Source organism: Anguilla rostrata, chromosome 4 (assembly GCF_018555375.3).
Source record: "Anguilla rostrata isolate EN2019 chromosome 4, ASM1855537v3, whole genome shotgun sequence".
Classification (NCBI taxonomy): domain Eukaryota; kingdom Metazoa; phylum Chordata; class Actinopteri; order Anguilliformes; family Anguillidae; genus Anguilla; species Anguilla rostrata.
The window spans coordinates 44,191,074-44,216,621 of record NC_057936.1 but is presented as its reverse complement, the minus strand read 5'-3'; the positions used below and the strand labels follow the sequence as shown (position 1 = coordinate 44,216,621).

The following is a 25,548-nucleotide window of genomic DNA, read 5'->3' as shown; positions in this document are numbered from 1 at the left end:
AATTCACTGAAAGCTGTTAAAAGTATATCTATATTATTTACAGTTAAGTTAAATAGAAATACATTCATTTGTATTACGTTTGATTGATATTGATTAGAGATGCATTTTTCTGTTGTATTGGAAAACGAATGGTTGAAAAACTGCAAGTACCAGAATTCCTTGCGGCAGAAAGAAAGTGTGACCGTTTTTTTGTTTTGATTTCATATGCGACTGAGACGTAAATACCAAGTGCATAGCCTAGCGCTAGTTTATTGTTTGTAAATATAAAATGTACGCCAACTGTTTTTCATTATAAAGAAAGCTTTCTTTTTCATATCCGACATACTGCTTATTTCGAAGGTAGTTATACTACAATGAGTGCCTCACGCTTGTCAGTGAGGAGTTTATTTTTCTAGGTTCGTTTATGTGTTGAACACAGTCGCGCGCACGTACAAAACCCCGCCACACACACAACTCCCCAAAACGGGGAAATGTTTCTCTTCCTCATTTTATTTAAGCAATATCATATGAGAGGGAGTGCTGTTATACTGTTTGCAGTAATTTATAACGGCTTTTGATTAATTTAACCAGAAACATGTTAAATTCCTAAAACCCAGAATTTTAATATTGGCTAGGTGATGAGTGACGGCGAACCTATCATAAAGCTAGCTGGCATGTTCAGAGAGTCTTGGAAAAATGCTATGTCTACACTACGTGACCGCGCCATTTTAGAAAACAAGACAGAGCTAGGGAGATTAATTTGATTGACTTATGGTTTTGAGTTATGGTTTATGTAGTTTTCTTAAATAATGTAATGACAAAAATGACCAAAATTGGTGCTGATTGTATAATATAAAACAAGAAGGAACTTTTTTTTTTTGATAGAATCATTGGTTTCATGGAATTAACAACCAGAGCTTTTTGCTTAACAACGGTGCAAATAGGACTACCAACCAGAGTTTTTGTATTAACAATGGTAAAATAATATGCCCAAACGGCCGTGGAAGAATATTTCAATTTCAGGTGAAATCAATAAATACTAAAGTAACCATATATAGTCATTGTTGGTAACCCATTGTATAAGTGGAATAACCCCCTCCGGGCTGTCCTGTTATCGGAAATAATGTAGCCTACTTCAGTGGTATCACCCCATCGTACATTATTTTACAATAATGGGGCAGCCCATCGTGGTTAATTCCTTACAGATAATAATTTTCCCAGTTGAAACAGCTCAAATGCTGACTTCTGTATAATACTAGTTACATACCTGTAACCACGCCTTTACCGAACTGTAGAGGGCAGAACTGGAACACTCTTTCTGCACCAACTGTAGTCCTTCTCCAATAACTCCTGAACTGGCCTGGGGCACAGTAAGAACATATGTGAATTCTTAAATTGGGTTACATTCCTCTTTGAAATAATTCAATGAATCTAATATAGTGAATCTCTTAATTATATTTATACAACGGCTTGGCTGAATACTCTATTCTGATTGGTCCACAGGTGGGCATTAATTCTCAGTAAAGGTACACCTCAGCCTTTTAACAGTTCTAAAATGAATGCACTACAAAATACAGCATTCTAAAGCAGTTAAAACAGCAACTTTTCTCTTTAGAATTTCAAATGTTTTTACATCCCCTCCCGTTTTCAATGACCAATTTCAAAAATGGCAACGTTGAATCACATTTCTATTTACTGCTGCTAGCTTTATTTCGGGTTGCCAATCATCCCGCAAAATATGGAACCGTCCCTTGCTTGGACAGTAGAACAGGCGTTCCATATTTAACTCATGGCTACGGGACACGTTTTCATCCATATCTTTCTGAAGGATTGCGTTTAAAATAACTGCTGTTTTGATTACAATTCTGTAGTTAGCTGGCTAGCTAGCCGGGATAACAAGCATGCCGTGAGACCATTCTGACCTAAAATCATAAAGCTAGCTGGCATGTTCAGAGGGTCTTGGAAAAATGCTATGTCTACACTGCGTGACTGCACCGGTTACCTCAGCGACACACCTTTAACTTACATTTACTATACATTTATTATGAGAGTGCAAAACTAAACATTCTTAGTTTGCGATAACTTCTATGGACCACTGTATCAATTCAACAGAATTCAGATGGGGCTGGGAGGGAACAAAAGCTCAAGAGAATAAATTGAGTGACTAACCCAAAGGCAAGGTTTATTAAAAGTAATAACAATAACACGCTCACACACACACAACACGGTCATTAACAAAAATCTCTGCGGTCTTTGCATGCTTTGCTCTCTCTCCCATTCACTTTCCATTGCATTTGGACTAACAAATGAGGCCATACAACATTTTCACACAAAACATTGCTGGGAATCACATCGTCAGCATGTTATTGGACAGGTGGGGCTCTACAGCAGTGAATGGCAACTCAGCCATTAGAAGGACACTCTTAGGCCTATATTACAATTACAACTGATAAAGCCACACACACACAGTGTCTTATGAAATAATTCATTTCAGAACTCAGAATTTCACTATATGTACTTGTGTAAACTTTCAAATTGGATAATGGTAATATAGGAAACAAACAGTGAGCTGTGGGGGTGGGGGCTCCCTCCTTACAAATACCTATCAAGAATAATGGCATGTGCCCAAATTCAGTTGCTTTGCATTTCCAACAATTTTTCAGTTTGCACCAGCTCACTGCATTTTAACAGTTCTAAAAATCAATGTGCAGCATAATCCAGCATTCTAAAGCAGGTTGGACAGAAATATTATTCTTTCTATTTTGAATTGTTGTTACATCCCCACCCCTTTTCAGTGTCCAATTTCACAATTGATGGCAACGTTGAATCATGGTTCTTGGTGGCTTCATTTAGGGTCACCAACTATCTCACAAAATACTGAATCATCCCTTATTTGGACAGTAGAATAGGCGTTCCATATTTAACTCCTGGCTACAGGACGCATTTTATTCCGTATCTTTGTAAATGATTGCGTTTGTAGTAACCATTGTTTTAGCTGCGATAACAAGAATGCTGTGAGACCATTTTGACCTAAAACCCAGCTAAATTTTAATATTGGCTAGGTGACAAGTGACGGTGAACCTATCATAAAGCTAGCTGGCATTGAAACCCGGTTTCAGAGGGTCTTAGAAAGACACTATGTCTACACTGCATGACCACGTTATTTTAAAAAGCAAAACAGGGAGGTGAATCTGATTGAGTTATGGAGTTATGCAGTTCTTTTAAATAATGCAATGGCAAAAATGACAAAAAATGGTGCTAATTGTATGGTATAAATCAAGAAGATGGCAACCAGAGGTTTTTGCTTAACAACGGTGCAAATAGAACTACCAATGCACCAGTGTTTTTGCATATCAACGGTCCATATAGAACTACCAACAAGAGTTTGCTCGACAACAGTAAAGTAATATGCCCAAAAGGCCGCTGAAAAATATTTCAGTTTCAGCTGATCAAGTCGGTAAAAATCAATAAATATAAAAGTAACCATATAGTCATTGTGGGTAACCCGTTATATAAGTGGAATAAACCCCTCATCGGCTTTGCCTCGGCCACATCACCAACCCCATCGCAGGCCTACATTATTTTCGAATAACAGGACAGCCCATCGTGGTTTATTCCTTGCATAAATTCAAAACTTTTAGCATACAAACTCTTTGGACAAATAGTGAAAAATATTCACATTGAAAATAGCTGCAAAATTGAATACCTCATAAAATGGCGATTAGAAGGTTTTAATGCTTTTTAAGGGCCTTAATTTTCGCTAAATTTATGTATTACCGTCGTGGTTTACTCCTTACAGATAATAATTTCCCCAGTTGACACAGCTAAAATGGTGACTGTATAATACTAACCTGCAACCACGCCTCCACCGAACTGTAGAGGGCAGAACTGGAACACTCTTTCTGCACCAACTGTAGTCCTTCTCCAGTAACTCCTGAACAGCCCTGGGGCACAGTAAGAACATATTGAATTCTTAAAATGGGTGACATTCCCCTTTAAAATAATTCAACGAATCTAATATAGTGAATCTCTTAATTATATTTATACAACGGATTGGCAGAATACTCTATTCTGATTGGTGCAAGGGTGGGCATTAATTCTCAGTAAAGGGACACATCGGCCTTTTAACAGTTCTAAAATCAATGTGCTACAAAATACAGCATTCTAAAGCAGTTAAAACTGCAATTTTGCTCTGTAGAATTTGAATTATTGTTACAACAAAAATGACCAAAATTGCTGCTAATTGTATGGTATAAAACGAGAAGGAACTAGTTTTTCTTGACAGAATCGTTGTTTTTATAGAATTAACGACCAGAGGTTTTTTTAACAACGGTGCTTAAGTCGATAAAAATCTATAAATACTCAAGTAACCATGTATAGTCATTGTTGGTAACCCATTGTATATGTGCAATAAACCCCTCCGGGCTGCCCCGTTATCGGAAAATAACGTAGCCTACTTCGGTGGTACCACCCCGTCGTACATTATTTTACAATAAGGGGACAGCCCGTCGTGGTTTATTCCTTACAGATAATAATTTTCCCAGTTGAAAGTCCGTATAATACTAATTACATAGCCTACCTGTAACCGCGCCTCTACCGAACTGTAGAGGGCAGAACTGGAACACTCTTTCTGCGCCAACTGTAGTCCTTCTCTGAATGGCCAGCCAACTCTGGAAAAAAAAAAACTGGAGCAGTACTCTGCAACAACTATTGTCCTCTAATCACAATCACACCTTCAGTCCCCTTCTGATCTAAATATTCTTGATATACTTACCACAATTAAATGCAACTAATCGTTACACAAAGTACAGACCTGTTGTGATGAAACAAGACAGTTGTGGAATGTGGGGTCAATAAACAGGGAGATCTTCTATATCAACCTGAAATAGAGAGGACAATCGAAAAATGTATTTCCGGAAATTAACATAAGCACTGTGATTAAAATACCAGTTTAGCCTTAAATTAACGTATTGTGGACGGCAATTGTACATATATGGAATATTAATGTGATATATTGGCTGTTTTTTGTGGCCTTTCAGCTCGCGCTTTCAAAATTCCATCAATGATAAGATCGGGACTGTGAAGTTTAGGTAGCAATCAACAAGGCTGAATCCTTCTGACGTAATTCACACAGCAAATACTTTCGGATCGCCCAGTTTCACTCATTGTGGCCAAGCGATAACGTTTCAGAAAATATATAACTTTAAAAGATTGAATTCAATCTTCTACTGGGACTTTTGCCGTTTACTGAGGGTGTGACAAAAGGTCGGTGTCGCTGACTATGATCGAATGTTTTTTACATTTATCGTTCGATTGAGCAAGTAGCCTACCGTACAGGGGTTAGTGCTGTCCGATTGTGCTAGCTACTTCGCATTAACCTTGTGCGGCGATCAATAAAGGCTAACAGCACAGTAGCACACAAGCTAACTTGTCACTTCTATCACCACTGTAATTAACTGAAAAAGGCGACGAACGACCTTTTCTGTGAGAAATGTATTGTCGAGCTCACGCGCATACACAGCTGGCGACATTCTAAAGCTCCATGTTGCCCGCCCTACCTACACAAAAGTTTTCAGCATCAACTTGCTTCATTTTCCATATCATATTAGTAAATGGCTACACATGTCATGCAACGTGCAAGCAGTTGGCTATCTCCCTGGATATTAATTACATGTTTTAACAGAAAATAAAATAATGAATGCTAGTTTATCCCCAAAAAATAGCTGTACAAAAAATAAATGTCGTGGTCACGATAGCCGTCATAGGTTTCTTCGGTTAAATGAATTCGCATAATAAAATTAACCAAACACGGGCTTACATTTTCTGAACCTCGGTGATAGTGGTGTAAGTAGACTTCTAGCGCTAGCCATCGGTACGCTATCAACACAACGCACACAGCACCCGTCATATACGCTGATATGCACTTACAGCCAGCCATCGCTACAAAAGTCTTATTAGCAAACCTTCTGCCAAAGGACAAATCTCTGATCACTACGATACTAATGAATTAGTTGTTCAGTCCAACTGTTCGCCGTTAGCCGGAACGTTAGCTAACCTAGCTAGCTAATAGGTAGGGCTACACGTGTCAGGCAACGTGCAAATACTAGTTGGCTATGTCCCCTGGATATTAATTAAATATATTTAACAGAAAATAAAATAAGGAATGTAATTTTATCCACAAAAATAGCTATGTGTTGTGGTCACGATCGCCGGCGTAGAAACCTTCAGTTAAAGGAATTCGCATAATAATAAAATTAACCAAACATGGGCTTACATTTTCTGAACCTCCGTTATATAGTGGTGTCAGTAGACTAGGACTAGCCATCGGTACGCTTATCAACACGCTTCGTCATATACGCTGATATGCACTTACAGCTAGCTACCGCTACAGCATTTTTTGTCTGAAAACGAAAGTCTTAGCAAACCTTCTGCCAAAGGACAAATCTATAATCACTACAATACTAATGAATTAGATGTGCAGTCCAATTGTTCGCCGTTAGCCGGCACGTTAGCTAACCTAGCTAGGTAATAGGTAGGGATAATGTACCTGGTTAGCTAGTGTTAGCTGACGCAGAACCGGGAGTCGGCCAACTAACATTACCGTCTTTTCTCTTTCTTACCTAGACAAGATTAAATGTATGTATGAAAACGAAAGTCTTACCAAACCTTCTGCCAAAGGACGATACAAAATGTGAGCAAAATAGATGAATGTATGAAGATTTTGATCGCAGGCTTTCGCTAGTTAACCGTCTCTCTTGGAATACCAAGTGAATTGGTGACGTGCTATTCAACTCTCAGAGCTTTAGTACACTGCGGCACTTTGATGAGAGGTCAAGGTGATTCCGCGGTGTTCATTTTTAACTGGACACAATTTTGTTTTGACTGGCGCGGTGTTTATTTTTAACTGGAGACACTTTTGTGTGGACTGTAGCCTATATTCCACTTCTGTGTGATGGAGTACATTGCAGGAAAAATGTAAGAGATTATTTTATTTAAAGGAGTACCATGGTGGTTGAACGTGACACTTCCCAGTTGTCTTTAGGCAACAACAAAACAAATGTGCATAATTTTTTTATTCTTCAGTCATTTCAATGTACTTTAAAACGTATTTTTCTAAACCTAAATTTCCCACTATAAAAATACCATCGAACCATCGTGCCCCGTTACCATAGCTACCCCCATGATACGCGCTCTCTTTGGGAGACTGGATTTTCACAAGCTAGCTAGCTTAGTAGTATATCAAGTATCGATAGATAGCTAAGGTAAGGACGGTGACTTATATCCAATTATAATTTTTGCTATCTACCTAGCCAAGTTAAGATAAAAGCACAACTATAACTATCTAGGCTAGTTTAGTTACGCCAGTCGCAGCCATTGGAAGAGTGCGCCACAGGTTTATTATATCAATCAAATGTTTTTTGATACGGCATTCTATTCCCTGGTCCTGGGTCCGATTGCTTATTCTAAAAAATGCATGCATTCAGTTCAGTTAGCGTTCAGTTCAAATCTATTTTTCTACAGTCTATGGTTCAAACATTGCAATCCGTTGCTCTTGTCAAGTGAGTGGATAATGATAACACTAATGTGAAAACGATCTGTAATTTGGTAATGAAATGTTAAATGCTCCTGATTCGAAAATTTCGGTCCACCTTAAATCTGTTGTGGCATATGATTGCATTCGCGGTCTTCCCTAGGTGTTTACAAAAAGCTTATAATTTGCTTTTAAAAGTGTCGCAAATCAACTCGTTGTCATGATGTTATAGCACATACACAATACTCTTTCTCTGCTCATACTACAGACACTGTTCACTCTGTTCAGCACAAAGTCGACTTTGCATTGGCGGCAACCACACTTCACAATTTCTGCAGGAATTGTGTAGTTATAAAGTCTACAGATAATGATGTTTTCAGTATAAACATTTTTATTTGTGATTACCGCCAGTTAGTGGATTGTGTCCTGAACTGATACCATGCTCTTGACCTGAAATCAGATGAAAAATTAAAAGCTAGTGTGTTGCTAGGTGGTTGCTATGGTGTTGTATGCAGTTGCTAGGGTGTTCTCGGTGGTTGCTAGGGTGTTGCTAGGTAGTTGATGTGGTGTTGCTAGGTGTTACTATGGAGTTCTAGGTGGTTTGCTAGGGTGTTCTAGGTGGTTGCTATGGGTTCTATGGGTTGCTAGGTGTTTCTAGGTGGTTGCTAGGGTGTTGCTAGGTGGTTGCTATGGAGTTCTAGGTGGTTGCTATGGTGTTGCTAGGTGGTTGCTATGGGTTCTAGGGGTTGCTATGGTGTTGCTAGGTGGTTGCTATGGAGTTCTAGGCGGGTTTCTAGGGTGTTGCTAGGTGGTTGCTATGGAGTTCTAGGCTTGCTAGGTGTTGCTAGTTCTAGGCGGTTGCTATGGTGTTGCTAGGTGGTTGCTATGGAGTTCTAGGGGTTGCTAGGTGTTGCTAGGTGGTGCTATGGAGTTCTAGGGTTGCTAGGGGGTTGCTAGGGTGTTGCTAGGAGTTCTAGGTGGTGCTGGTCTAGGGATGTTGCTAGGTGGTTGCTATGGAGTTCTAGGCGGTTGCTAGGGTGTTGCTAGGTGGTTGCTATGGAGTTCTAGGCGGTTGCTAGGGTGTTGCTAGGGGTTGCTATGGGTTCTAGGCGGTGCTAGGTGTGCTAGGTGGTGTATGGAGTCTAGGTGGTTGCTAGGGTGTTGCTAGGTGGTTGCTATGGAGTTCTAGTGCGGTTGCTAGGTGTTGCTAGGTGGTTGCTATGGAGTTCTAGGTCGTTGCTAGGGTGTTGCTAGGTGGTTGCTATGGAGTTCTAGGTGGTTGCTAGGGTGTTGCTAGGTGGTTGCTATGGAGTTCTAGGGGTTGCTATGGTGTTGCTAGGTGGTTGCTATGGAGTTCTAGGTGCTGGTTTGCTAGGGTGCTATGTTGCTAGGGTTTGGTGTTGCTAGTGGTAGTGGTGCTAGGTCTGGGTTGCTAGGGTGTTGCTAGGTGGTTGCTATGGAGTTCTAGGGGTTGCTAGGGTGTTGCTAGGTGGTTGCTATGTGCTAGGTTGCTAGGTCAGGGTTGCTATGGTGGTTGCTAGGGTTGCTGGTTGCTATGGAGTTCTAGGGCTAGTGTTGCTAGGGTTTTTGCTAGGTGGTTGCTAGTGGAGGTTCTAGGGGTTGCTAGGGTGTTGCTAGGTGGTTGCTGTGGTTGCTATGGAGTTCTAGGCGTTGCTAGGGTGTTGCTAGGTGGTTGCTATGGAGTTCTAGGTGGTTGCATGGGGTGTTTGTTGCTAGGGTGTTGCTAGGTGGTTGCTATGGAGTTCTAGGCGGTTGCTATGGGTGTTGCTAGGTGTTGCTATGGAGTATTCTAGGCGGTTGCTATGGTGTTGCTAGGTGGTTGCTATGGAGTTCTAGGCGGTTGCTAGGGTGTTGCTAGGTGGTTGCTATGGAGTTCAGGTGGTTGCTAGGGTTTGCTAGGTGGTTGCTATGGAGTTCTAGGTGGTTGCTAGGTTCTAGGTGGTTGCTATGGTAGTTGCTAGGTGGTTGCTAGGGTGGGTGAGGTGTGCTAGGTGGTTGCTATGGAGTTCTAGTTGGTTGCTAGGGGGTTGCTAGGGTATTCTAAGTGGTTGCTAGGATGTTGCTAGGTGGTTGCTATGGAGTTATAGGCGGTTGCTAGGGTGTTGCTAGGCTGTTGCTAGGTCTTTACTGAGTCCAATGACGCGACCCATTGTTCTCTATGACAAACGGTTCAAAAGTTATGAAATATCAAACATCGGCCAATCAGGAAGCGGGGCAAGGCTGATCTACACCAATGGACAAAGGACTCTCTACCATGTCCAATGAGGCATTGTACAATTTGAGGGCAATTTTTCCGCATAGAAATGAATGGCAGAATGTTCAAATCTAGAGAGAGACCAGAGTACTGCTGCTAGAAGACAGGGCATTGTGACGTCACAAGGGTGAGAAGACAGAGCATTGTGACATCACAAGGGTGAACATTCCGCCATTCATTCCCTATGGGGAAAAATTGCCTACAAAAATTCAAATTTTTCAAAAACCGTGCAACCAATCTTTCCACAAAGTAATAGCACACCATTCCCGATCAAGCCGCTCGATTTGACATATTGCACGTGTATGTGGTGCGAAAACTCTGGGAGGAGTAGCGGTCCAAAAAACAGGCGGAAAGAATAATAATAATAATAATAATAATAATATGTGCAATAATAATAGTGTAGTTGCCCTAAGGCAACCACACTAACTAGACAATTCCTGCAGAAATTGTGAAGTGTGGTTGCCGCCAATGCAAAGTCGACTTTCTACTGAAAAGAGTGAACAGTGGAAGGTAGTTGCTATGATGTTCTGGTGGTGACTTTGGTGTTTTAGGTGGTGTCAAGGGTGTTGCTAGGATGTTGCTATGGAGTTTGAGGCTGTTGCTACGGTGTTGCTAGGTGGTTCTATGGAGTTCTAGGCGGTTGCTAGGGTGTTGCTAGGCAGTTATAGTGTTCCAGTCTGTTGCTAGGATGTTGCTAGGTGGTTGCTATGGAGTTATAGGTGGTTGCTAGGGTGTTGCTAGGCAGTTGTTATGGTGTTCCAGCTGGTTGCATGGGTGTTGCTAGGTGGTTGCTATGGTGTTCCACGTGGTTGCCAGGGTGTTGCTCGGTGGTTGCTATGGAGTTCTAGGCCGTTGCTAGGGTGTTGCTAGGTGGTTGCTATGGAGTTCTAGGTGGTTGCTAGGATGTTGCTAGGTGGTTGCTATGGAGTTCTAGGCAGTTGCTATGGTGTTTCTAGGTGGTTGCTAGGTGGTTGCTATGGAGTTCTAGGCGGTTGCTATGGTGTTGCTAGGTGGTTGCTAGGGTGTTGCTAGGTGGTTGCTATGGTGTTCCAGGTGGTTGCTAGGGTGTTGCTAGGTGGTTGCTATGGAGTTCATGGCGGTTGCTAGGGTGTTGCTAGGTGGTTGCTATTGAGTTCTAGGCGGTTGCTATGGTGTTGCTAGGTGGTTGCTATGGAGTTCTAGGCCGTTGCTAGGGTGTTGCTAGGTGGTTGCTATGGAGTTCTAGGTGGTTGCTAGGGTGTTGCTAGGTGGTTGCCATGGAGTTCTAGGCGCTATGGTGTTGCTAGGTGGTTGCTAGGGTGTTGCTAGGTGGTTGCTATGGAGTTCTAGGTGGTTGCTAGGTGGTTGCTATGGTGTTCCACGTGGTTGCCAGGGTGTTGCTCGGTGGTTGCTATGGAGTTCTAGGCCGTTGTTAGGGTGTTGCTAGGTGGTTGCTATGGAGTTCTAGGTGGTTGCTAGGATGTTGCTAGGTGGTTGCTATGGAGTTCTAGGCGGTTGCTATGGTGTTGCTAGGTGGTTGCTATGGAGTTCTAGGCGGTTGCTATGGTGTTGCTAGGTGGTTGCTATGGAGTTCTAGGTGGTTGCTAGGGTGTTGCTAGGTGGTTGCTATGGAGTTCTAGGTGGTTGCTAGGGTGTTGCTAGGTGGTTGCTATGGAGTTCTAGGCGGTTGCTATGGTGTTGCTAGGTGGTTGCTATGGAGTTCTAGGCGGTTGCTAGGGTGTTGCTAGGTGGTTGCTATGGAGTTCTAGGTGGTTGCTAGGGTGTTGCTAGGCGGTTGCTAGGGTATTCGAAGTGGTTGCTAGGATGTTGCTAGGTGGTTGCTATGGAGTTCTAGGTGGTTGCTATGGTGTTGCTAGGTGGTTGCTATGGAGTTCTAGGCCGTTGCTAGTGTGTTGCTAGGTGGTTGCTATGGAGTTCTAGTGGTTGCTAGGGTTGCTAGGGTTTTTTGCTAGGTGGTTCTAGGATGTTGCTAGGTGGTTGCTATGGAGTTCTAGGCGGTTGCTATGGTGTTGCTAGGTGTTGCTATGGGTCTAGGTCGTTGCTAGGTGTTGCTAGTGGTTGCTATGGAGTTCTAGGGTTGCTAGGTGTTGCTAGGGGTGATGGGTCTAGGTGGTTGCTATGGAGTTCTAGGGTTGCTAGGTGTTGCTAGGTGGTTGCTATGGGTCTAGGTGTTGCTAGGTGTTGCTAGGGGTTGCTAGGATCTAGTGGTTGCTAGGTGTGCTAGTGGTTGCTATGGAGTTCTAGGCGTTGCTAGGTGTTGCTAGGTGTTGCTATGGTTCAGGTTGCAGGTGTGCTAGGGTTTGCTAGATGGTTGCTAGGATTCAGCGTTGCTATGGTGTTGCTAGGTGGTTGCTATGGAGTTAGGGTTGCTAGAGTTTGCTGAGGTGTTGCTAGGGTGTTGCTAGGTGGTTGCTAGGGTGTTGCTAGTGTTGCTAGGTAGGTTGCTAGGTGTTATTGCTAGATGGTTGCTAGGTTGCTAGGTGGTTGCTATGGAGTTTAGGCGGTTGCTAGGGTGTTGCTAGCGTTGATGGTTTCAGGTGTTGCTAGTGTTGCTAGGTTCTAGGTGGTTGCTAGGAGTTTTGCGTAGGGTAGTGTTGCGGTTCTAGGTGTTGCTATGGAGTCAGGGGTTGCTAGGGTGTTGCTAGGTGGTTGCTATGGAGTTCTAGGCTGTTGCTAGGTGTTGCTAGGTGGTTGCTATGGAGTTCTAGGCGGTTGCTAGGTGTTGTGCACTAGGTAGGTGTTGCTATGGAGTTCTAGGTGGTTGCTAGGGTGTTGCTAGGTGGTGTTGCTAGGGTTATTCTAAGGGTTGCTAGGTGTTGCTAGGTGGTGTTGGAGTTCTAGGTGTGCTATGTGTTGCTAGGTGGTGCTGGAGTTTCTAGGCGGTTGCTAGGGTTGCTAGGTGTTGCTATGGAGTTCTAGGTGGTTGCTAGGGTGTTGCTAGGGGTGCTAGGTAGTTCTAGGGTTGCTAGAGTGTTGCTAGGTGTGTTGCTATGGATTCTAGGGGTTGCTGGTGTGCTAGGTGGTTGCTATGGAGTTCTATGTGTTGTAGTGTTGCTAGGTGTGTGGTTGCTAGGTGTGTTGCTAGGTGGTTGCTATGAGTTCTAGGCGGTTGCTAGTGGTGTTGCTAGGTGGTTGCTATGGATTCTAGGGGTTCTAGGTGTTGCTAGTGGTTGCTATGGAGTTTAGGCGGTTGCTAGGGTGTGCTAGGGTTTGGCTAGGTTGGTTGGCTTGAGGGTGTGCTAGGTGGTTGCTATGGAGTTCTAGGTGGTTTCTAGGGTGTTTGCTAGGGGTTGTTGTAAGGTATTCTAAGTGGTTGCTAGGTGTTGCTAGGTGGTTGCTATGGAGTTCTAGGCGGTTTGCTAGGTGTTGTGGTTTAGGTGGTTGCTATGGAGTTCTAGGCGTTGCTAGGGTGTTTTAGGGGTTGCTAGGTGTGTTGCTAGGGGTTGCTATGGAGTTCTAGGCGGTTGCTAGGTGTCTTTACTGAGTCCAATGACGGACCCATAGTTCTCTATGACAACGGTTCAAAAGTATGAATATCATCAAACATACGGACCAATCAGGAAGGGGGGCGAGGCTGATCTCCACCAATGGACAAAGGACTCTCTACCATGTCCAATGAGGCATTGCACAATTTGTGGGCAATTTTTCCCCATAGAGATGAATGGCAGTATGTTCAAATCTAGAGAAAGACCAGAGTACTGCTGCCAGAAGACAGGGCATTGTGACATCACAAGGGTGAGAAGACAGAGCATTGTGACATCACAAAGGTGAACATTCCGCCATTCATTCTCTATGGGAAAAATTGCCCACAAAAATTCAAATTTTTCAAAAACCGTGCAACCAATCTTTCCACAAAGTAATAGCACACCATTCCCGATCAAGCCGCTCGATTTGACATATTGCACGTGTATGTGGTGCAAAAACTCTGGGAGGAGTAGCGGTCCAAAAAATGGGCGGAATAAATAATAAAAAATAATAATAATAATAATATGTGCAATAATAATAGTGTAGTTGCCCTAAGGCAACCACACTAATAATATGTGCAATAATAATAGTGTAGTTGCCCTAAGGCAACCACACTAATAAATATGTGCAATAATAATAGTGTAGTTGCCCTAAGGCAACCACACTAAATATGTGCGATAATAATAGTGTAGTTGCCCTAAGGCAACCACACTAAATATGTGCGATAATAATAGTGTAGTTGCCCTAAGGCAACCACACTAACTAGACAATTCCTGCAGAAATTGTGATGTGTGGTTGCCGCCAACGCAAAGTCAACTTTGTGCTGAACGGAGCGAACAGTTTCTGTAGCATGAGCAGAGACATAGTATGGTATACATGATATAACATCACGGCAACGAGTTCATTTGCAACACACGTATTCAGAGCTAAATTAACCCTTCATCAATACTTGAGATCAGCGATTTACTCACGGTATGCTGTGACGAGTGAAGGCGAATCATAAAGCTAGCTGGCCACTTCAGAGGGTCTTGGAAAAACGCCTGAGGCAACCACACTAATTAATTTAACTTACTGAGAAAATATAATAAGAAATAACGAGGCTGTGTCATAGCTAATGCGTTATTGCGAGCGAGTGTGTCATCTAGTCACGCGTCAGAGCGCATTGTAGTTATTTTCACCGTCTAATTCTTATGGACAGGGAAGCTCGTTTGATAGTCTTAGTAGGAATAAAATAAGAAAATATAATTAATGTACTGAGAATAGATACTAAGAAATAATAATAACAAATTAATAATAACAACAATAATAATAATAATCATAAAAATACATGTTTGAAACTGGAAAAGGGATTTTTTACATTAATTGTTTTATAGATGTTGGAAAAGAAAGGAGTAAAAGCAAGGTGTGGAGTTATTTTGATTTCACACACTTAAATATAGTGTTAATATATATATTTAATTTAATATCATCTTTTACTTTTTTATTTAAAAAGTTTTGTGTGTTTATTTTAATTTTTTTTGTTTGCTTGTAAGTTAAATGTTCTTAAATATAGAAACTTTAATAAAATAAGTTTTTCAAATTGATTTGACAATGTTGCACTTTTTGACAAAATATCGGTCAAAACATCGGTAATCGGTGGGCTAGGACTCTCCAAAATCGGGATTGGCACCGGACCCAAAAATCTGGCATCGGTCGGGCTCTATTATGTACTGTTGGCCATGCTCAATTTTTGCCATCTCCCTTCACAACAGGTGAAAAGAAAACAATTGCATCATACAAAGACAGCGTGCAGCACAGCATGCAGCATAACGTAAGTACATCAAAACTGTCACTGGGAATTAAATTTGATTTGATTCCAAATTTATCAAATTAACCCACTTCCATGTGTGCCAACTTGGTCTGCCTCCTTGTCTGGGCCATGACTTATTTGAGGGTATCGTCGCATATGACTTCGCTCTATACCTAAGTCATTTTGTCACAAATCAGAAATTCTTCACGTATAGAGAACTGAATGGACAGCTTAATCACTTCAGGTACCTCGGCGATGACGCCAGCAATAAGCCATGCGAAATGAATCCAGGAAGTGAGAAATTGAGTGGACATGCTGTCCAGAATTGGTGTTTCCTTAGACTTCTGCCTCTCTTGATTGGGGACAGAATTTTAAATCCAGTTGAAAATGAAGTTTGGCAATTTGTGTTGCTGCTAAGGCAAAAAGTTGAAATTGTTTGTGCTCCTGCCATTGCAACTAGTCAGATGGCCTACTTGAAAGTCCTTATTGAGGAGTATTTGCCGAGTCGACAGTATTGTTTTCCTAATCACCCACTTAAGCCGAAACATCATGTAACCCGTTGGAAAAATAGCAACGTTTTAAAAGAGTCCTGTAGCTTTAAGAAAAGGGAGGCTCCCTACCTAACTTGTTAGGAGGACTTGTTTTGAATCCCTAATTAGTTTTATTGGCTGTAACAGGCAGTAATGTCTTAAGATCATTCTGGAAAATAGTTAGCCCCGCCCACTCCCAGGGACTTGGTTGAGACTGTTTGTCGCACAGCAAGAGGGGAGAACGGGAGAAAGAAAAAGACGATTAGAAGTAAAAAATCATAATCGTTAATTTAAGCAGTAAACCTAAAGAGTAGCTCCCTAAATGACCCACGGACCAAATATTTTCCAGATCGCACACTTCAATCTCTTTCCTTGGGATCTTGGTAAGTTAAATGTTAAATTTGCTAAAGTATCGTAACTGTAGCAGCAACACGTGTGCTATTGACTCTGTGTTTCCTTGAAAATAGCATTAGCCACACGTGGCGTTTAATATTTTTCAGTTTGCACACTTCAGTTTCTTCCTTTGGGATTTCAGCGAGTTTAAATTTGAAATTTAGCTAAAATATCGCCATTGTAGCAGCAACACGTGTGTTATTAACTCCGTGTTTCCTTGAAAATAGCATTAGCCACACGTGGTATGTATAGCTATTGAGTTTCTCTCATATAAAGTTGAATGTTGCTATTTGAAAGCGTGAATGGCACTGTTATTGTATCATACGTGTATGAATGTGCTATGTAACATGTGTATGAATGTGCCTTGTTATAACCTTGTGTTAATTTATGTAGGCTATAGCTCGTTCAAGGTGGCTATTAGTTGAGCCTATGCACTTAAATGAAGTTAGCTACTGCAGTACTGTTAGAAACCATGCACTAGCGCTTAGCAAGTGCGCTACATTTGGGTATATGGTGTAGCCATATCTTCTATTGTGCATGACAGTGCAAGAGGGTTAGTTCACATGCATTTAAATGATTTTACAATCAACTAATGATTTACTTGATTGTTAAAGGTTTATTGCCATGTATTTATATTGAGTTCATGGTTCAAAAAATTATTTGCTATAGTTACATGGAAAATACCTTGCTCATAATTCATGATTAATGGTTAAAAGAGTGATAGAATATTTGATAAAATGAAACTGTACAGTTGAACATTTATAAAGTGTACTGTTTGCTTTATTAGTAACACTTTTACACTTTTGAGGTTACAATGATGCCTTAAAGAAAAAAACTAAGATTGAGAAAAGAATTCAGTTGTTGTTGTCATACAGGCTGGGTTTTTTGGATACCTGAGAAGAAACCTGTGAACCTAGGATTCTCTCCCTGACGAGGGAGATGGCGAGCCGACCAGCTTGATCAACTTGATTCATCTTCATCCATTGAGGAAGAACCCCCTGATACCCCTTGTTTCTCCCAACCCCACTCTGGTGTGGTAGGATTGTGATTGAGAAATTACACAATTTTATTTGATACTTTATTTTTTGTAAAAAGGGTGCACCCAACCAACAAAACTGACTTGAAACTAACTAAATTGAACTTGACCAATTGAACTGAACCAGACTGAACAGAAGACATTCAGAACTGAATGGACAGTGAATACAGTTACAACGCTCAGGACATTGATATGAAGACAAATTAATGTGTTTGAATGTGATAAGCTTTACATATTGTCATTACGTTTTCTTTAATACAGTTCTAACCATTTTGCACTTACTTTCTGGCTCCGGTTGTTCATTGTGTCCATCTCTTCATTCATAACCTCTCCTTACGAACCTAGCTTTAACCTGAAAATATTTACCTACTGCTAAGTGACCCTTTAGGTGGGTTACAATCATCATATACGTGACTGTCCTGAACTGATACTTTGCTTTGGGCCTCTTATTCGCTCTTGGACCCTTAGGTTTGAGATTAAACACACACACATTTTAAACAGTGTGCTCGCAAATTACACAACTTCAAGAATTTGTGATCTGTTGATTATTTAGGCCTCCAGCTACGTAGCTCTGTGGCTGTACACAATGTCACCGTTAAAGACACAAGCTATAAAAAAAGCCACGTGTGTTGTCTTTGAGAAGAATGATGAGGGACTAGTCTTTGGCAAGATAGAACTGATTCTTGTTTGCAACAGTTGTGTTTACTTTGTCACAGAGAAATGCCAGTCTGATTTCCTTTTTGATCAGGGGATTTACTGCCTAAAGATGGGCTCAGAGAACCCCATTTCAAATTATTTCTGCCTCGAACATGCAAGCCTGCTTGACTATTACCCTTTGCCTGTGTACAACATGTTTGGTCTGTCTCTAATAGCCACTCCTTTCCTTCAGAATGTCTGATATAAGTGAGAGCATCAAGGACGCAGTCATTTCTGTCCTGCCAAGTGTGCCAGAAGAAACGATCTTACACCAGGGAGTGGAAAGCAAAGATGACTTGCAGTACATAAGAGAACAGGAAATTGCCGAGGTTAATCGACCAATCCAGTGCAGAAAACATTTAAATGCATGGAAATGAGCAGGTACTGTATATTTACTACTTCACTACCAAATTAAAGAGTGTATTAAAAAGCGTATTGTTTTATCTAATTAATTATGGCGCAATTTTAGTCAATATGCATAATGATAGATTTTTGTTTTCATTGCCAGATGCTATAAGTTGTGCTACCCCCCTACTCCAGTCCCCAGAAGGCAGTAAATCCGCTACTTTGATTTAAATGGTATAGTCTAACCTGATGGACATGTGTACCGAGGTACATTGTGTGCCATAGCTGGAGATAATATGGGATCACAGAGTGGCTTTAGTGAAAACTTCAGTAAAAGCACCCATTTCTGCAGATTATGTACTAGAGCCTGACCGATATATCTATAATATATTAATATATATTATATAATAAACAAAAAAAAACGATGATTATTTATCTGTACTTGTCTGCTTGAACGTTGTAATTGCTATTTACTACAATTATCCAGTAGAGGGAGCTCTAATACAAGTGTGAACTGCAGCAGCTGACGCGCTACTTCTCTAATAAGACGTTTGTTACTCGTGCCTCATCCAATATTCTCCACTGCAAGACTTGTCTGCACAGATTCGGTTGCAGCAATAAAGGTATGTTAGAATTTTTAAAGTGAAATATTTATAATGAATGCTCTTATAGGTCACTTATGTTAGCAATCCATTATCAAACGGAGCGAGCTAGCTACATATTGTCACTTTAGGGAAGCTACAGTTTTGACTGAAGTGAGCCATACAGCGTCTACTTCAGGGCATCGCTGTATTCTCAAATAAATAACCAGCCAAAATAAAATGGTGGTTGAATGTGTCACACATTTGTTTTTTTTTTTGTTTTTTTTTTATCTGAGATAATGATATTAGCTACTATATGATGTTTTGTAAATAGCCAAGGCGTGATTGAAAGCGAGTGTCATCTTGTCACGCGTCATCGTAGCAAGCTAACCAGACAGTAAAAAAGCAGATAAAACACTTCGAACATGAATAATTTTAAGCCATGTTATCTAGCTTTGTCGTGATAACATGAGAGAAGGATTGCTGTTGGAGAACTGAATCAACCAATAGTTAGCGCGGGTAACCTGCACGAAAGCTCATACATATAAGAAAATACAATAAGAAAATAGAATTAATTTAACTTACTGAGAAAATATAATAAGAAATAACGAGGCTGTGTCATAGCTAATGCGTTATTGCGAGCGAGTGTGTCATCTAGTCACGCGTCAGAGCGCATTGTAGTTATTTTCACCGCCTAATTCTTATGGACAGGGAAGCTCGTTTGATAGTCTTAGTAGGAATAAAATAAGAAAATATAATTAATGTACTGAGAATAGATACTAAGAAATAATAATAACAACAATAATAATAATATTAATCATAAAAATACATGTTTGAAACTGGAAAAGGGATACTGCTAAGTGACCCTTTAGGTGGGTTACAATCATCATATACGTGACTATCCTGAACTGATACTTTGCTTTGGGCCTCTTATTCGCTCTTGGACCCTTAGGTTTGAGAGTAAACACACACACATTTTAAACAGTGTGCTCGCAAATTACACAACTTCAAGAATTTGTGATCTGTTGATTATTTAGGCCTCCAGCTACGTAGCTCTGTGGCTGTACACAATGTCACCGTTAAAGGCACAAGCTACAAAAAAAGCCACGTGTGTTGTCTTTGAGAAGAATGATGAGGGACTAGTCTTTGGCAAGATAGAACTGATTCTTGTTTGCAACAGTTGTGTTTACTTTGTCACAGAGAAATGCCAGTCTGATTTCCTTTTTGATCAGGGGATTTACTGCCTAAAGATGGGCTCAGAGAACCCCATTTCAAATTATTTCTGCCTCGAACATGCAAGCCTGCTTGACTATTACCCTTTGCCTGTGTACAACATGTTTGGTCTGTCTCTAATAGCCACTCCTTTCCTTCAGAATGTCTGATATAAGTGAGAGCATCAAGGACGCAGTCATTTCTGTCCTGCCAAGTGTGCCAGAAGAAACGATCTTACACCAGGGAGTGGAAAGCAAAGATGACTTGCAGTACATAAGAGAACAGGAAATTGCAGAGGTTAATCGACCAATCCAGTGCAGAAAACATTTAAATGCATGGAAATGAGCAGGTACTGTATATTTACTACTTCACTACCAAATTAAAGAGTGTATTAAAAAGCTTATTGTTTTATCTAATTAATTATGGCGCAATTTTAGTCAATATGCATAATGATAGATTTTTGTTTTCATTGCCAGATGCTATAAGTTGTGCTACCCCCCTACTCCAGTCCCCAGATGGCAGTTCATCACTGTCAAGCTCCTTGAGATCCAGTAGCCCTTCACCATCACATTCCATACGGCCACCAGTAAAGCAAAAATGGCCAGAAACGTTCCAGGTACCCCAGGTAATTGCATCACAATTTGTTCGTTTTTGATTTCCAACAGAATACGTTGATCTGTATTTCACATAAATTTTCTTGTTCTTTTCCAAGGCAACCCTGTACTTTGAGTATTTTTTGTTGCAGCTGGCTAGAGTGTCGCCGGATTGCGCAGGTAGGCTACGTGCGTTTCGAATTCATCAAACTAGTTAGTATCATAACGGCCAATCATTCACCAGCGATAGCTTAGTATGAAAGCATGTTTACATGTCAGTATTGTGGTCACCAATGCTTAACGAAGTATGCGTTTGTTAGGCATATGAAAGTACATGCGAGTCTTCCAACCGCGTTGTTTAAATGCGCCTTTTTTGATTGCACCCGTTTGTTCAGAAACATGACGCAGTTGGAATGTCATGTATATCGAGAGCATAAAGATAAGAGGAGAGCACAGGTAACTGCAATCGAGTGTGTATCTTGTCATGTAGAATTTTGCAATGTTAGATGCAATGATTTATCCAGTTTAAACTCTCATTTGAAATCTCATATCGGAGAGGGCAGGGCCGTTTCTTGTCCATTTCGTCAGTGTGGGAGAACGTTTTCAGTCGTCTCTTCCTTTATTTCTAATTTTCAGTACATCTTCAGTATCACTTGGCCTGTAACTGAAGGACGATACGCACAATGACAATTGAGGGTTTCAGTGTTGGAGGGGGATTTGACTGACGACGTAACGTAAGTGATGATAACGAGGGAGACCAAGCAGCGGTGCTGCCAGAGAGAGCAGATGAATCCCTTTTCTTGAACAATTTGGCTTTCTTTTATTTAAAGTTGCAGGCAAAACTTTTACTGCCAGCATCAGTCATACAGTCTATTATTGAGGATTTTCAAGCAGTGCATGATATCAGTCAGTGTCATTTACTTCTTAAATTGGACGAAAAGCTGGTATCATTGGATATCTCTGACCGTGAGAGAGAGTGGATTTTTTACATAAATTTTTTTATAGATGTTGGAAAAGAAAGGAGTAAAAGCAAGGTGTGGAGTTATTTTGATTTCACACACTTAAATATAGTGTTAATATATATATTTAATTTAATATCATCTTTTACTTTTTTTATCTAAAAAGTTTTGTGTGTTTATTTTAATTTTTTTTTGTTTGCTTATAAGTTAAATGTTCTTAAATATAGAAACTTTAATAAAATATAAGTTTTTCTAATTGATTTGAAAATGTTGCACTTTTTGACCAAATATCGGTCAAAACATCGGTAATCCGTGGGCTAGGACTCTCCAAAATCGGGATTGGCACCGGACCCAAAAATCTGGCATCGGTCGGGCTCTATTATGTACTGTTGGCCATGCTCAAGTTTTGACATCTCCCTTCACAACAGGTGAAAAGAAAACAATTGCATCATACAAAGACAGCATGCAGCAGAGCATGCAGCATAACGTAAGTACATCAAAAACTGTCACTGGGAATTAAATTTGATTTGATTCCAAATTTATCAAATTAACCCACTTCCATGTGTGCCAACTTGGTCTGCCTCCTTGTCTGGGCCATGACTTATTTGAGGGTATCGTCGCATATGACTTCGCTCTATACCTAAGTCATTTTGTCACAAATCAGAAATTCTTCACGTATAGAGAACTGAATGGACAGCTTAATCACTTCAGGTACCTCGGCGATGACGCCAGCAATAAGCCATGCGAAATGAATCCAGGAAGTGAGAAATTGAGTGGACATGCTGTCCAGAATTGGTGTTTCCTTAGACTTCTGCCTCTCTTGATTGGGGACAATTTAAAAACCAGTTGAAAATGAAGTTTGGCAATTTGTGTAGCACGGAGTGTAGCACAGTGGGTAGGGAACTAGACCGAAGGTCGCAGGTTCGATTCCCGGGTAGGACACTGCCGTTGTACCCTTGAGCAAGGTACTTAACCGAAATTGCTTCAGTATATATCCAGCTGTATAAATGGATACAATGTATAATGCTATGTAAAAGTTGTGTAAGTCGCTCTGGATAAGAGCGTCTGCTAAATGCCTGTAATGTGAATGTGAATGTGTTGCTGCTAAGGCAAAAAGTTGAAATTGTTTGTGCTCCTGCCATTGCAACTAGTCAGATGGCCTACTTGAAAGTCCTTATTGAGGAGTATTTGCCGAGTCGACAGTATTGTTTTCCTAATCACCCACTTTAGCCGAAACATCATGTAACCCGTTGGAAAAATAGCAACGTTTTAAAAGAGTCCTGTAGCTTTAAGAAAAGGAGGCCCCCTACCTAACTTGTTAGGAGGACTTGTTTTGCATCCCTAATTAGTGTGGTTGCCTCAGGCAACTACACTATTATTATCGCACATATGTATTATTATTAGTGTGGTTGCCTCAGGCAACTACACTATTATTATCGCACATATTTATTATTATTAGTGTGGTTGCCTTAGGCAAGCACACTGTTAGTATTGCACATATTATTTATTAGTGTGGTTGCCTTGAGCAACTACACTATTAATGCACATATTATTATTCATATATTTTATTCTTTCCACCCATTTTTGGACCTACTCCTCCCAGTTTTCACACCACATACACGTGCCATATGTCAAAATGACCGGCTTCTTTGGGAATCGTGTGCTATTACTTTGTGGAAAGTTTCGCTGCACGGTTTTTGAGAAATATTAATTTTTATGCCCAATTTTTCCCCATAGAGATGAATGGAGAAGGTGACGTCATTCATATGCGAACGGTGAAGTTACAGCATTGGTCGGCTTTGCACACGTGATGCGGTCAGCTCTACGGTCTCAGCAGGCAGGATAGGAAATAGCTGATTGCGGAAGTGAAAGAACGATATTCAAAATGAAAAATTACAAATGAAAACGCTGTCAGCTAGGTATATCAACAAACATATGGCTTAGGCATAACCAGAAGTTCTCAATAATAATAGTATTTCACGAGACATTACGCTAATTCGTTGACGACGTTTCGTCACATGCAGCGTCTTAGAATGCTAGTGCTAACAAACAGTGAACGGCTTTAATGCGATAATGAGAGCACTTTCGGTTGACCTAAAAAAAAAGGTTTAAAAAAACCAACAATATACGTGCTGTTATACCTGGTTAGAAAGCTTATGCTCTCAGCTACTGAATAAACGAATTTTCAAACAAGCCAGACTTTGCGTATTTGCATGCTAGTGCTAACAAAGAGCGAATACGTTCTATGACATGATGACATAGCTTTCGGTTGACCTAAAAAAACGATATTAAAAAAACAAAAATAGACGTGCTGTTATACCTGGTTAGAAAGCTTATGCTCTCAGCTACCGAATAAACGAATTTTCGAACAAGCCAGACTTTACTAAAAAGTGCAACAGCGCCGTCAACAAAACGTGTGCAGCAGCTTCAGGTCCGGTCTTACTCCAGAAAAAGACGTCAGCTTGTAATACCACACATACTGCATTGAGTGCTCTGTAAGTTTGTAGTACAAACTGCCTTTATCTACACATCGTCGATCTAATAGGTGAGAGAATAAGCTTTCTAACAATTATAATATGTCAATTTTGACTTTTGTAATACCGTTTTATGTTCCAGCGAGTTGGAAACTTTGGTCTCTTTATAACTGCATTACGCATTCAGCTAGTGAAAGCAACGCTTTCTCACCCACGCATTTGCTACAGTACACAACTCGCTCGTTGTTCATGCACCCTCGTATAACAGAAGTTACTAGTACTGGCTACAGCCGATGCTTATTCACAGAAGCCGTATGCAACTATTTTAACACATTTCGCCTCATTTTCTTTCTTAGAAATTTGGGTCGCTAACACGTATATAGCTACCTCTGTCTATGAGTTGGTATCTAAGGTAAAAGATTAAACTCTGATTGCAGCCCAGTTAAATGTTTTTATTTGAATGGTACAAATGAGCTGACTAACTTAACACCATCAATCATCAATTAATCTCCTAGCCCTGTCTTGATTTTAAAATGGTGCGGTGGCGCAGTGTACATATAGGGTTTTCTAGACCCTCTTACTGCCACTAGCTTTGTGATTCGCCGTCCTCGTCACAGCATACTGTGCGTAAAACACTGATCTCAGTATTGATAAGGTTCATTTAGCTCTGAATATGCGTGTTGCATATCAACTCGTTGCCGTGATGTTATAGCATGTATACCACACTCTGTCTCTGCTTATACTACAGAAACTGTTCGCTCCGTTCAGCACAAAGTCCACTTTGCGTTGGCGGCAACCACACTTCACAATTTCTGCAGGAATTGTCTAGTTAGTTTTATTGGCTGTAACAGGCAGTAATGTCTTAAGATCATTCTGGAAAATAGTTAGCCCCGCCCACTCCCAGGGACTTGGTTGAGACTGTTTGTCGCACAGCAAGAGGGGAGAACGGGAGATAAAAAAAGACGATTAGAAGTAAAAAATCATAATCGTTAATTTAAGCAGTAAACCTAAAGAGTAGCTCCGTAAATGACCCACGGACCAAATATTTTCCAGATCGCACACTTCAATCTCTTTCCTTGGGATCTTGGTAAGTTAAATGTTAAATTTGCTAAAGTATCGTAACTGTAGCAGCAACACGTGTGCTATTGACTCTGTGTATGCTTGAAAATAGCATTAGCCACACGTGGTATGTATAGCTATTGAGTTTCTCTCATATAAAGTTGAATGTTGCTGTTTGAAAGCGTGAATGGCACTGTTATTGTATCATACGTGTATGAATGTGCTATGTAACGTGTATGAATGTGCCATGTAATAACCTTGTGTTAATTTTAAGTAGGCTATAGCTCGTTCAAGGTGGCTATTAGTTGAGCCTATGCACTTAAATGAAGTTAGCTAATGCAGTACTGTTAGAAACCATGCACTAGCGCTTAGCAAGTGCGCTACATTTGGGTATATGATGTAGCCATATCTTCTATTGTGCATGACAGTGCAAGAGGGTTAGTTCACATGAATTTAAATGATTTTACAATCAACTAATGATTTACTTGATTGTTAAAGGTTTATTGCCATGTATTTATATTGAGTTCATGGTTTAAAAAATTATTTGCTATAGTTACATGGAAAATACCTTGCTCATAATTCATGATTAATGGTTAAAAGAGTGATAGAATATTTGATAAATGAAACTGTA

General features: G+C 40.6%; 2 long non-coding RNA genes across 8 annotated transcripts in view; both read left to right on the top strand.

Annotated features, from left to right (window-relative positions):
* Positions 1-25,548, top strand: part of LOC135253450 (uncharacterized) — a 345,328-nt gene that overhangs the window by 217,952 nt on the left and 101,828 nt on the right. The gene's annotated exons all lie outside the window — the stretch shown is intronic.
* LOC135253430 (uncharacterized) lies at positions 14,603-22,080 on the top strand. 7 transcript variants are annotated; one of them, XR_010329607.1, is made up of 7 exons: positions 14,603-15,952; positions 16,838-16,998; positions 17,888-18,075; positions 19,994-20,181; positions 20,309-20,457; positions 20,545-20,605; positions 21,813-22,080. It is a non-coding gene; the product is annotated as an uncharacterized LOC135253430 (long non-coding RNA). The 7 variants fall into 7 exon arrangements; XR_010329609.1 differs by lacking the exon at positions 21,813-22,080 and having other exon boundaries at positions 14,603-15,060; positions 15,919-15,952; positions 20,545-20,607; XR_010329606.1 differs by lacking the exon at positions 21,813-22,080 and having other exon boundaries at positions 14,603-15,060; positions 20,545-20,607.